We start from the raw sequence: 13,096 nt of genomic DNA on the forward strand, positions 1-13,096 counted from the left end.
ATTAACACTAGCGAAGGATTTAGGAATTAACAGCACTGAAGGATGCAGGGAAGTAATTAATAGCAATGATGTGTACAGATACAGCAGAAATAACAGCAGAAACAGCGGTAGTCCAAGTTTTTCATGAATAAATAGCTTAACCCTCGAGAAAAGTATCAGTTTAAAAAATATCTGAGAAGATACACTTCATATATGATAAATGTAGCAACATAAGCAACAGAAGGGCTACTTCCAGTTACAAAAAAATAGCAACACAATAAGAGCATGCTGGTGACCAAAATAGCAGCAAAAACAGCAGAGTTACCTCAAGTGGCAAAAACAGAAGAGCTACCTCCTGCGGCAAGAACAGTAACAAAACTAGTAAAAGATGCATTGACAACGGTAGTAAGAAAGTAATTACACTAATCTACTGCAAACACCGAAGAACAGTTATCAACAACAATGCTGTCGACACCAGTTAATTGGAATATGCAAAACAAGACACCATAGGTAAACAGCAACAGTCACAGCAACAGAATCTTTCTCAACATCAAATACAACAACAGTAGTAAAATTAACGAATGTAAATCAGGAACAGTAGTTAAGTATGATATAGTAACAAACAATAACGACGTTAGTAGCAGTGTGCAATGACACAACATCAGTTGTAGCTCCAAGAAGAAAATAAGAATTATTCTAAGGCTTTCATTGTACCTAGAAGTGACAACGTAATATCAACTGGAAGGTCAGTCGTAACAGAAACATAAACAGGTCAGTGTCAGAGAACATATTACTGGTTCCCTCTGACCAATATGCACCAGTAAAGCATTTTTAATTTTTGTTCAGCGTTTAACTGCACGTGTGTACGTGTACGTACTCCCCTAATTGTGGTTGCAGGAGTTGAGTCGTAGCTCTTGGCTAATATATATATATATATATATATATATATATATATATATATATATATATATATATATATATATATATATATATATATATAGTGCCGAATAAGTAAAACTTGCGACTTTGGCTTAAATAGCGACCTAACGAAAAAAAATATATTTCATTGTGTCTGTTTATTATTAGATTATTGTAAACTTATATAAAATATATTTAGTTGGATTAGGCTAAATTAAATTGCTCCTTTTATTAGGTTAGTTTTCTAAGGTTCTTTGGTACAAAATTATTAATGCTTATATTAACATAAATGAAACAAAATATCTTTAAATGTATAAGAGAAAATTTTAGAAAGGACTTAATTTTAAATGAATTCTTGCTAATTGACCAGTTTTACCTATTCGGCACGACATATACAGTGGGAAATTGAACATATATAACATATCAGAGCCTGCATCTCGAATAATTCGTCCAGCTCCCAGAATGCTGCAGGCATTTTCCCTCTGGATCGCAACACTGAGTCTCTGAAAGAGGAAGCTGGCCAATCTGTGATCCTTAGTTTCTGTGACGAGCTTTTCACCAGCTCTCTGAGGCACTTTAGAGCACACTTGCCCCATGCTCCAAGGGTCTCTGACCCTAATGGGATGAAGTTACAGCAAGGGGGCAGGCCTTCACATTTGCGGATCTTCTGGGTCTCCCTGTAACTGGCACCTCCACCCCCTTCAGCTTCAGAGTATGGCAAGTAGGTGTCCGAAAAAGTGGCGGCACAGATGTAGTCCCAGGCAATCTGCTTACCATCCTTCCAGGGTAGCATAGTGACTCCATCAGGACGCTTTTGACTTTCGTCAGACATCTGTACGTGGTGACCTGTACTTAACTCTGTGAAGAAGTGTCTTGTGTGCTCCCCGTGGACTGAACCAAGATGCCCTCCATCGAGCAACTTTACCAGCAGCTTAAGGAAGAATTGAGGGTAGCGAAGATGGAGATACGGCGATTGACCGAGGAGAACAAGAGGATTCGTAGTAGTCCTCCTGTTTCGAGTCCTCAGGTCAAGAAGGGATCGTGGTCAGTGGCTGGGCAGCAGGGGACGACGAAGTTGACGATCAAGAAGACGAATGGAAAGCCAGAAACGATGAAGAAGAAAGAGACTGCTGTGGAAACTCTTGTGGAAACCTCCAACGCATTCTCGGTGCTACCCGACGAATGTGAGTCGACTACTGGGACCGTCACGACGAAAGACAACAAGGAAGGTAAGAATATTGTTGTTGTTGGGGATAGCCAGGTTAGATACATGGATAGGGCATTCTGCTTGAAGGACAGGAGTAGGAGACAGAGGGTTTGCTTTCCTGGGGCTGGGATGGAGGACATTGTTAGCCGGCTTGACAACATCATGAACGGTAATGGGATCAATCCTATTATTTGCCTCAGTGCTGGAGGCAATGATGTAGGCAAGCGTAGAAGTGAGGATTTAGTTAGAAAGTTCAGGACAGCTATAGACATCATTAGGAATAAGGGGGGGCGCCCTGTTATATGTGGCATTTTGCCAAGAAGAGGTGTTGGTAATGAATGGTTGTCCAGAGCAATTGGTATTAATTGTTGGCTGGATAAACACTGTACGGATAATGCAGTACCATTCATTGACAACTGGGACAACTTCTATGGCCGAAATGACATGTATGCCAGGGATGGGGTTCACTTATCCAGGGCAGGTGTGGGTTTTCTTGCTAACTCAGTTGAGGGGGTTGTTAGGACTTTAAACTAGGATTAGTTAGAGGTATGGGTTTAGAAATGATAAATAATGAGTATGGATATATTGACTTACGCTCTGATATTAAGAATCTTAATAGTAACTGTCATGGAGTAACTCTGGGTAATGATAATTTCAGAAATTGTGTAAAAACAAAGATCAATAGGAAAAATGTGCAGGAGAAAAAACATATGATGGTATTTTATGCTAACAGTCGAAGTGCAAGAAATAAAATTAATGAACTACGTTTGGTAGCATGTGCTGGGAACTTTGATATCATTGCATTAACTGAAACGTGGTATGATTTAAAGAGTCGGGATATGACTGCTGAGTGTAATATTCAGGGATTTAAGTTGTTCAATGTGGATAGATGTAATGGGAAGGGGGGAGGAGTTGCATTATATGTTCGAGAAAATATTAATTGTTGCATAAAAACAGGTATAAAAATAGATGGAGCAGTAACAGAATCTGTTTGGGTAGAGTTTGTAGAGGGTCAAGAAAAACTAATTCTAGGTGTAATATACCGACCTCCAGGCTTGGATCACGATAGAGGGAGACTTCTTTGGGACGAAATTGTTAGGGCTTCTAGACACAATAACATAGTCATAGTAGGGGACTTTAACTTTAGTCAAATTGACTGGAATTCTTTGACAGGTAATCTAGAGTCCAGTGACTTTATGGAAACAGTTCAGGACTGTTTTCTGAAGCAGAGCGTGACAGAGCCTACCAGGGGTGATAATTTGCTAGACCTAGTCTTGTCAAATAAGGAAACACTCGTGAATAATCTGGAGATCACTGAAGAGCTTGGCGCAAGTGATCACAAATCCATCACTTTTAGCATTAACTGGGAATGCAAGAATAATGATAATATAGTAAAAATCCCTGATTTCCGTTCTGCCGATTATAATGGACTTAGGGAACATCTGTCTAATCTTGATTGGGGTTATCTAGCTAATGATTTTATTGGCGATGATCATACTTATGATTATGAAGGGATCTGCTTTTATGATTTTTTTCTTAATAATATACATCATGCCCAGAGTATATACATTCCCCAGAGAGATATTAGGTCTAATAATAACGATCCCAAATGGGTTAACAGTAGGTTAAAGCATCTATTAGGGGAGAAAAGGGGAATTTATAGGCGCATCAGAAGAGGAGAGGTTGACCTTACTGACCAGTATGTTCAACTTAAAAGAGAAGTAAAAAAGGGGATTAGAAAGGCTAAACGTGACTATGAAATTAGAGTTGCTAGTGAATCAAAGACTAATCCAAAGGGGTTCTTTCAAGTGTATAGGACGAAGGTGAAGGAAAAAGTGGGACCTCTGAAAATTGGGAATGGACAGCTGACGGATAACGAAATGGAAATGTGTTCCTTATTTAATGACTATTTTTTGTCAGTTTTTACACAGGAAGATGTAAATGAGATTCCAGTAATTAACAATTATTTAGTTAATGATGAATTTAAATTAACTAATATTACTGTCACGAGGGACATGGTTATTAAACAGATAGACAAACTGAAGCAAAATAAGTCCCCGGGACCCGATGAGTTGTTTTCCAGGGTACTTAAGGAATGCAAGATGGAGCTTAGTCAGCCATTAACGAGTGTGTTTAATGCGTCCATCCTTACCGGTGTTGTGCCAGAGTTGTGGAAGATGGCTAATGTGGTTCCTATATTCAAATCAGGGGATAAGTCCGTTCCTTCAAATTACCGTCCAATAAGCCTGACATCTATAGTGGGCAAGTTATTAGAATCAATTATAGCTGACATTATTAGAAGTCACCTTGAAGAGCATAACTTGATAAATGAATCTCAGCATGGATTCACGAGAGGTCGTTCCTGCCTGACAAACTTGCTGACGTTCTTCAATAGAACATTTGAGGCAGTTGACAGTGACAAGGAATATGATATTGTTTATTTGGATTTTAGTAAAGCCTTCGATAGATTATCTCACAGGAGACTCTTGAAAAAAGTGGCAGCTCATGGTATAGGAGGTAAAGTTCTAGCATGGATAGAGGCATGGCTTACCAATAGAAAGCAGAGAGTTACCATTAATGGAGTGAAATCTGAATGGGGATTAGTCACTAGTGGCGTTCCACAAGGATCAGTTTTAGGCCCTCTCTTGTTCATAATTTACATTAATGACCTTGATGAAGGGATTACGAGTGACATGAGTAAGTTTGCTGATGATACAAAGATAGGCCGTATAATTCACTCTGAGGAGGATAGCAATGAACTCCAGGAGGATTTGGACAAATTAATGTCCTGGTCTGAAAAATGGCAGATGAAGTTCAATGTCGATAAGTGTAAGGTACTAGCCCTTGGTAATGAAAATAACCCTCGAAGCTATAATCTAGGTGAAGTAGAGCTTGATCATACAGAATGTGAAAAGGACTTGGGAGTCATGGTGAGCAGAAATCTAAAGCCAAGACAGCAGTGCCTTAGTGTGCGCAACAAGGCCAACAGATTACTTGGATTTATCTCAAGAAGTATAAGTAACAGAAGTCCAAAAGTTATTTTGCAGCTCTATACATCACTAGTGAGGCCTCATTTAGATTATGCTGCTCAGTTTTGGTCCCCTTACTACAGGATGGATATAGACTCATTAGAGAACATACAGAGAAGAATGACTAAAATGATTTACTGTGTAAGGAACCTCCCGTATGAAGATAGACTTAAAGCCTTAAATCTCCACTCTCTGGAGAGGCGTAGAATGAGGGGAGATATCATTGAAGTGTATAAGTGGATGACGGGCATAAACAAGGGAGATATTAATAAAGTACTGAGGGTGTCGAACCAGGTAAGAACCAGAAATAATGGATTTAAGTTGGATAAATTTAGATTTAGAAAGGACATAGGTAAGTACTGGTTTTCTAACACAGTCCCTCAGTCTGGAGAAGAGCATTGTTCCATAGAATGAAACAATATGGAGATGAAGTGACAGGATGGAGCTTTATATAGCGCCAACAGGTGAGACGTAGGTCACTAGAAGAGGTAAGAACTCAGATGTTGGGAGGTCAGGTCCCTCTCAAATCCAGCCGTTCTCACTAGTAGAGGTTGTCGAAGTTGATTGTAGGTCTGTACCAAGATACCCTTGTGTTGCAGTGTCTGACAGATTGAACATTAAAATGGTATAAAATACCGAGAGGTTGTTAGGTAAGACACATATGCAACAGTTAGGTATCTTTATTTCGAAACGTTTCGCCTACACAGTAGGCTTCTTCTTCTCCAGACTGAGGGACAGACCACCTCAAAACTTTAAGGGTGATGGACTGATTACATCGTCTTCAAGTATCTTCTGCTTCTATCAACTTTTCTGTACTCGACTGAAGAAGCCTACTGTGTAGGCGAAACGTTTCGAAATAAAGATACCTAACTGTTGCATATGTGTCTTACCTAACAACCTGTCGGTATTTTATACCATTTTAATGTTCAAGAAGAGACTTGACAAATATATGAGTGTATTGTAGATGAATGGTTCCGAGAACCGACATGTTGATAAATTAGACACATGTGCAACTCTTGGGTATCTTTATTGAGGAAACGTTTCGCCACACAGTGGCTTCATCAGATTCTCCTTTGTATGGACTGATGAAGCCACTGTGTGGCGAAACGTTTCCTCAATAAAGATACCCAAGAGTTGCACATGTGTCTAATTTATCATCAAATATATGAGTGGGAGGGGCTGGGTTTGAATGGTGTCATTGGGTACAGGAGTTATTTCTTGAGTAGCTTGAGGTAGATGTCGTTTTGATAAGGACCTGCCTCGCATGGGCCAGTAGGCCTTCTGCAGTGTTCCTACATTCTTATGTTAACTGTCTTATCTTATGTTGTTTGTAGGATCGATGGCGTAGTGGATAGGGAGACACGTACATTGTGTTGTCTCTTGAGGCAGGACAATGTGTCGTGGAGTCGAATCTTGGCCTGTCGCAGTTTGGTTATATATATATATATATATATATATATATATATATATATATATATATATATATATATATATTATATATATATATATATATATTATATATATATATATATATATATATATATTATATATATATATTATATATATATATATATATATATATATATATATATATATATATATATATATATATATATATATATATATATATATATATATATATATATATATGAGTGAGATTAACAAGTTAAGGAAGCCTAGAGAACAAATGGATTTGTCAGTTAAAAATAGGAGAGGAGAGTTATTAAATGGAGAGTTAGAGGTATTGGGAAGATGGAGGGAATATTTTGAGGAATTGTTAAATGTTGATGAAGATAGGGAAGCTGTGATTTCGTGTATAGGGCAAGGAGGAATAACATCTTGTAGGAGTGAGGAAGAGCCAGTTGTGAGTGTGGGGGAAGTTCGTGAGGCAGTAGGTAAAATGAAAAGGGGTAAGGCAGCCGGGATTGATGGGATAAAGATAGAAATGTTAAAAACAGGTGGGGATATAGTTTTGGAGTGGTTGGTGCAATTATTTAATAAATGTATGGAAGAGGGTAAGGTACCTAGGGATTGGCAGAGAGCATGCATAGTTCCTTTGTATAAAGGCAAAGGGGACAAAAGAGAGTGCAAAAATTATAGGGGGATAAGTCTGTTGAGTATACCTGGTAAAGTGTATGGTAGAGTTATTATTGAAAGAATTAAGAGTAAGACGGAGAATAGGATAGCAGATGAACAAGGAGGCTTTAGGAAAGGTAGGGGGTGTGTGGACCAGCTGTTTACAGTGAAACATATAAGTGAACAGTATTTAGATAAGGCTAAAGAGGTCTTTGTGGCATTTATGGATTTGGAAAAGGCGTATGACAGGGTGGATAGGGGGGCAATGTGGCAGATGTTGCAGGTGTATGGTGTAGTAGGTAGGTTACTGAAAGCAGTGAAGAGTTTTTACGAGGATAGTGAGGCTCAAGTTAGAGTATGTAGGAAAGAGGGAAATTATTTCCCAGTAAAAGTAGGCCTTAGGCAAGGATGTGTGATGTCTCCGTGGTTGTTTAATATATTTATAGATGGGGTTGTGAGAGAAGTAAATGCGAGGGTCTTGGCAAGAGGCGTGGAGTTAAAAGATAAAAAATCACACATAAAGTGGGAGTTGTCACAGTTGCTCTTTGCTGATGACACTGTGCTCTTGGGAGATTCTGAAGAGAAGTTGCAGAGATTGGTGGATGAATTTGGTAGGGTGTGCAAAAGAAGAAAATTAAAAGTGAATACAGGAAAGAGTAAGGTTATGAGGATAAAAAGATTAGGTGATGAAAGATTGGATATCAGATTGGAGGGAGAGAGTATAGAGGAGGTGAATGTATTCAGATATTTGGGAGTGGTCGTGTCAGCGGATGGGTCTATGATAGATGAGGTGAATCATAGAATTGATGAGGGGAAAAGGGTGAGTGGTGCACTTAGGAGTCTGTGGAGACAAAGAACTTTGTCCTTAGAGGCAAAGAGGGGAATGTATGAGAGTATAGTTTTACCAACGCTCTTATATGGGTGTGAAGCATGGGTGATGAATGTTGCAGCGAGGAGAAGGCTGGAGGCAGTGGAGATGTCATGTCTGAGGGCAATGTGTGGTGTGAATATAATGCAGAGAATTCGTAGTTTGGAAGTTAGGAGGAGGTGCGGGAATACCAAAACTGTTGTCCAGAGGGCTGAGGAAGGGTTGTTGAGGTGGTTCGGACATGTAGAGAGAATGGAGCGAAACAGAGTGACTTCAAGAGTGTATCAGTCTGTAGTGGAAGGAAGGCGGGGTAGGGGTCGGCCTAGGAAAGGTTGGAGGGAGGGGGGTAAAGGAGGTTTTGTGTGCGAGGGGCTTGGACTTCCAGCAGGCATGCGTGAGCGTGTTTGATAGGATTGAATGGAGACAAATGGTTTTTAATACTTGACGTGCTGTTGGAGTGTGAGCAAAGTAACATTTTTGAAGGGGTTCAGGGAAACCGGCAGGTCGGACTTGAGTCCTGGAGATGGGAAGTACAGTGCCTGCACTCTGAAGGAGGGGTGTAAATGTTGCAGTTTAAAAACTGTAGTGTAAAGCACCCTTCTGGCAAGACAGTGATGGAGTGAATGATAGTAAAAGTTTTTCTTTTTCGGGCCACCCTGCCTTGGTGGGAATCGGCCAGTGTGATAATAAAATTATATATATATATATATATATATATATATATATATATATATATATATATATATATATATATATATATATATATATATATATATATATATATATATGTTTGTGTGTGTGTGTGATAAATGGTTTAAGAAACCGACAGCTTGAGGATTGAGACACTTACGCAGCACTTGGGAATCTGTGTTGAGGAAACGTTTCGCCATACAGTGACTTCAACAGTCCAATACAAAGCAGAAAGGTGTGGGGAGGGGGGAAGTTTGAGGTAATCAGTTCCTCAGCCTGGAGTCGATGTGTTCAGTCCATGAATCTTGTAGAATGTACAGCATAGGGCCGGAGACGTGGCTTATATACTGTAGTCAGGTGTGGCGAAGCAGGAGGCGGGGTCATAGTGGAACCATCCACTAGTCTAAGTAGGTCTTCCAAAGGTTGGACAAGTGTTGAAGAATTCTGTGTATCAAGATCCCATGATTCTGCAGTGTCTGACAGAAGTGATAAATGGTTTAAAAAACCAACAAGTTGAAGATTGAGACACTTAAGTAACATATGGGAATCTTTATTGAGGAAACGTTTCGCCACACATTGTACAAGACTGATGGACTAAACACATCGACTCCAGGCTGAGGGACTGATTACCTCCAACTCCTCCTCTCGTTACACCTTTGTGCTTTGCATTGGACTGATGAAGCCACTGTGTTGCGAAACGTTTTCTCAATAAAGATTCTCATATGTTGCATAAATGTCTAAATCTTCATATATATATATATATATATATATATATATATATATACATATAAATATATATATATATACATATATATATATATATATATATACATATAAATATATATATATATATATATATATATAAATATATATATATATATATACATATAAATATATATATATAAATATAAATATAAATATATATATATACATATAAATATAAATATATATATATACATATAAATATAAATATATATATATACATATAAATATATATATATATATATATATATATATATATATATAATCACACACACCTGTCTCACAGTTCTTGGCTAATGGTCATCTTGCTGCAGGTGACGCTCACGGGTACTCTTGTCTCTTGCGAGGAAGTGACAGCATTCTGAGCAGCACGCTTATGTAGTTTTCAATTAACATTTAATACACTATCGTTCCTCACTTTAAATTCGAGAGAGCCTTGCAGGGGTATAACCAGCGGTGGTGTAAACTCTCCATGCAGTCAAGGTCAATAAAGTTCGACAAAATTAATTCACGAGTTCTGTTTTGTCTGTGTACCACAGTGGATAGTTTAACGCATTAATAATTACTCGGCAGAAGGTATATAAAAAAAGTTGCTTAACAGAACATCTGGTAACTGCCTTGCTTGGTGTTATCTGATTTTTGACTATTATAAATGACTATTTATTTTCTTGTATAACATTACTTATTTTTATTATTTCATTTTATTTGTTTATTAATATTAATTATTTAAACACGTAAAGAAGATTAATGCCTTTACAACCGCTCACTTGCATCCCCTCAAGGACTCTCACCCGTCCCACCACCAGTACCTGGACTCTCACCCGTCCCACCACCAGTACCTGGACTCTCACCCGTCCCACCACCAGTACCTGGACTCTCACCCGTCCCACCACCAGTACCTGGACTCTCACCCGTCCCACCACCAGTACCTGGACTCTCACCCGTCCCACCACCAGTACCTGGACTCTCACCCGTCCCACCGCCAGTACCTGGACTCTCACCCGTCCCACCACCAGTACCTGGACTCTCACCCATCCCACCACCAGTACCTGGACTCTCACCCGTCCCACCACCAGTACCTGGACTCTCACCCGTCCCACCACCAGTACCTGGACTCTCACCCGTCCCACCACCAGTACCTGGACTCTCACCCGTCCCACCACCAGTACCTGGACTCTCACCCGTCCCACCACCAGTACCTGGACTCTCACCCGTCCCACCACCAGTACCTGGACTCTCACCCGTCCCACCACCAGTACCTGGACTCTCACCCGTCCCACCACCAGTACCTGGACTCTCACCCGTCCCTCCACCAGTACCTGGACTCTCACCCGTCCCACCACCAGTACCTGGACTCTCACCCGTCCCACCACCAGTACCTGGACTCTCACCCGTCCCACCACCAGTACCTGGACTCTCACCCGTCCCACCGCCAGTACCTGGACTCTCACCCGTCCCACCGCCAGTACCTGGACTCTCACCCGTCCCACCGCCAGTACCTGGACTCTCACCCGTCCCACCGCCAGTACCTGGACTCTCACCCGTCCCACCGCCAGTACCTGGACTCTCACCCGTCCCACCACCAGTACCTGGACTCTCACCCGTCCCACCACCAGTACCTGGACTCTCACCCGTCCCACCACCAGTACCTGGACTCTCACCCGTCACACCACCAGTACCTGGACTCTCACCCGTCCCACCACCAGTACCTGGACTCTCACCCGTCCCACCACCAGTACCTAGACTCTCACCCGTCCCATCACCAGTACCTGGGCTCTCACCCGTCCCACCACCAGTACCTGGACTCTCACCCGTCCCACCACCAGTACCTGGACTCTCACCCGTCCCACCACCAGTACCTGGACTCTCACCCGTCCCAGCGCTAGTACCTAGACTCTCACCCGTCACACCGCTAGTACCTAGACTCTCACCCGTCCCACCACCAGTACCTAGACTCTCACCCGTCCCACCGCCAGTACCTGGACTCTCACCCGTCCCACCGCTAGTACCTTGACTCTCACCCGTCCCACCGCTAGTACCTGGACTCTCACCCGTCCCACCGCCAGTACCTGGACTCTCACCCGTCCCACCGCTAGTACCTAGACTCTCACCCGTCCCACCACCAGTACCTAGACTCTCACCCGTCCCACCACCAGTACCTGGACTCTCACCCGTCCCACCACCAGTACCTGGACTCTCACCCGTCCCACCACCAGTACCTGGACTCTCACCCGTCCCACCACCAGTACCTGGACTCTCACCCGTCCCACCACCAGTACCTAGACTCTCACCCGTCCCACCACCAGTACCTGGACTCTCACCCGTCCCACCACCAGTACCTAGACTCTCACCCGTCCCACCACCAGTACCTGGACTCTCACCCGTCCCACCACCAGTACCTGGACTCTCACCCGTCCCACCACCAGTACCTAGACTCTCACCCGTCCCACTGCTAGTACCTGGACTCTCACCCGTCCCACCACCAGTACCTAGACTCTCACCCGTCCCACCACCAGTACCTAGACTCTCACCCGTCCCACCACCAGTACCTGGACTCTCACCCGTCCCACCGCTAGTACCTGGACTCTCATCCGTCCCACCCCTAGTACCTGGACTCTCACCCGTCCCACCGCCAGTACCTAGACTCTCACCCGTCCCACCGCTAGTACCTAGACTCTCACCCGTCCCACCACCAGTACCTAGACTCTCACCCGTCCCACCATCAGTACCTAGACTCTCACCCGTCCCACCACCAGTACCTGGACTCTCACCCGTCCCACCGCTAGTACCTAGACTCTCACCCGTCCCACCACCAGTACCTAGACTCTCACCCGTCCCACCGCCAGTACCTGGACTCTCACCCGTCCCACCACCAGTACCTGGACTCTCACCCGTCCCACCGCTAGTACCTGGACTCTCACCCGTCCCACCACCAGTACCTGGACTCTCACCCGTCCCACCACCAGTACCTGGACTCTCACCCGTCCCACCACCAGTACCTGGACTCTCACCCGTCCCACCGCCAGTACCTAGACTCTCACCCGTCCCACCGCCAGTACCTAGACTCTCACCCGTCCCACCGCCAGTACCTAGACTCTCACCCGTCCCACCGCCAGTACCTAGACTCTCACCCGTCCCACCGCCAGTACCTAGACTCTCACCCGTCCCACCGCCAGTACCTAGACTCTCACCCGTCCCACCGCCCCAGTACCTAGACTCTCCCCCGTCCCACCGCCAGTACCTAGACTCTCACCCGTCCCACCGCCAGTACCTAGACTCTCACCCGTCCCACCGGCAGTACCTGGACTCTCACCCGTCCCACCGCCAGTACCTAGACTCTCACCCGTCCCACCGCCAGTACCTGGACTCTCACCCGTCCCACCGCCAGTACCTAGACTCTCACCCGTCCCACCACCAGTACCTGGACTCTCACCCGTCCCACCGCCAGTACCTAGACTCTCACCCGTCCCACCGCCAGTACCTAGACTCTCACCCGTCCCACCGCCAGTACCTGGACTCTCACCCGTCCCACCACCAGTACCTGGACTCTCACCCGTCCCACCACCA

This window comes from Cherax quadricarinatus, chromosome 4 (assembly GCF_038502225.1).
Source record: "Cherax quadricarinatus isolate ZL_2023a chromosome 4, ASM3850222v1, whole genome shotgun sequence".
Lineage (NCBI taxonomy): Eukaryota > Metazoa > Arthropoda > Malacostraca > Decapoda > Parastacidae > Cherax > Cherax quadricarinatus.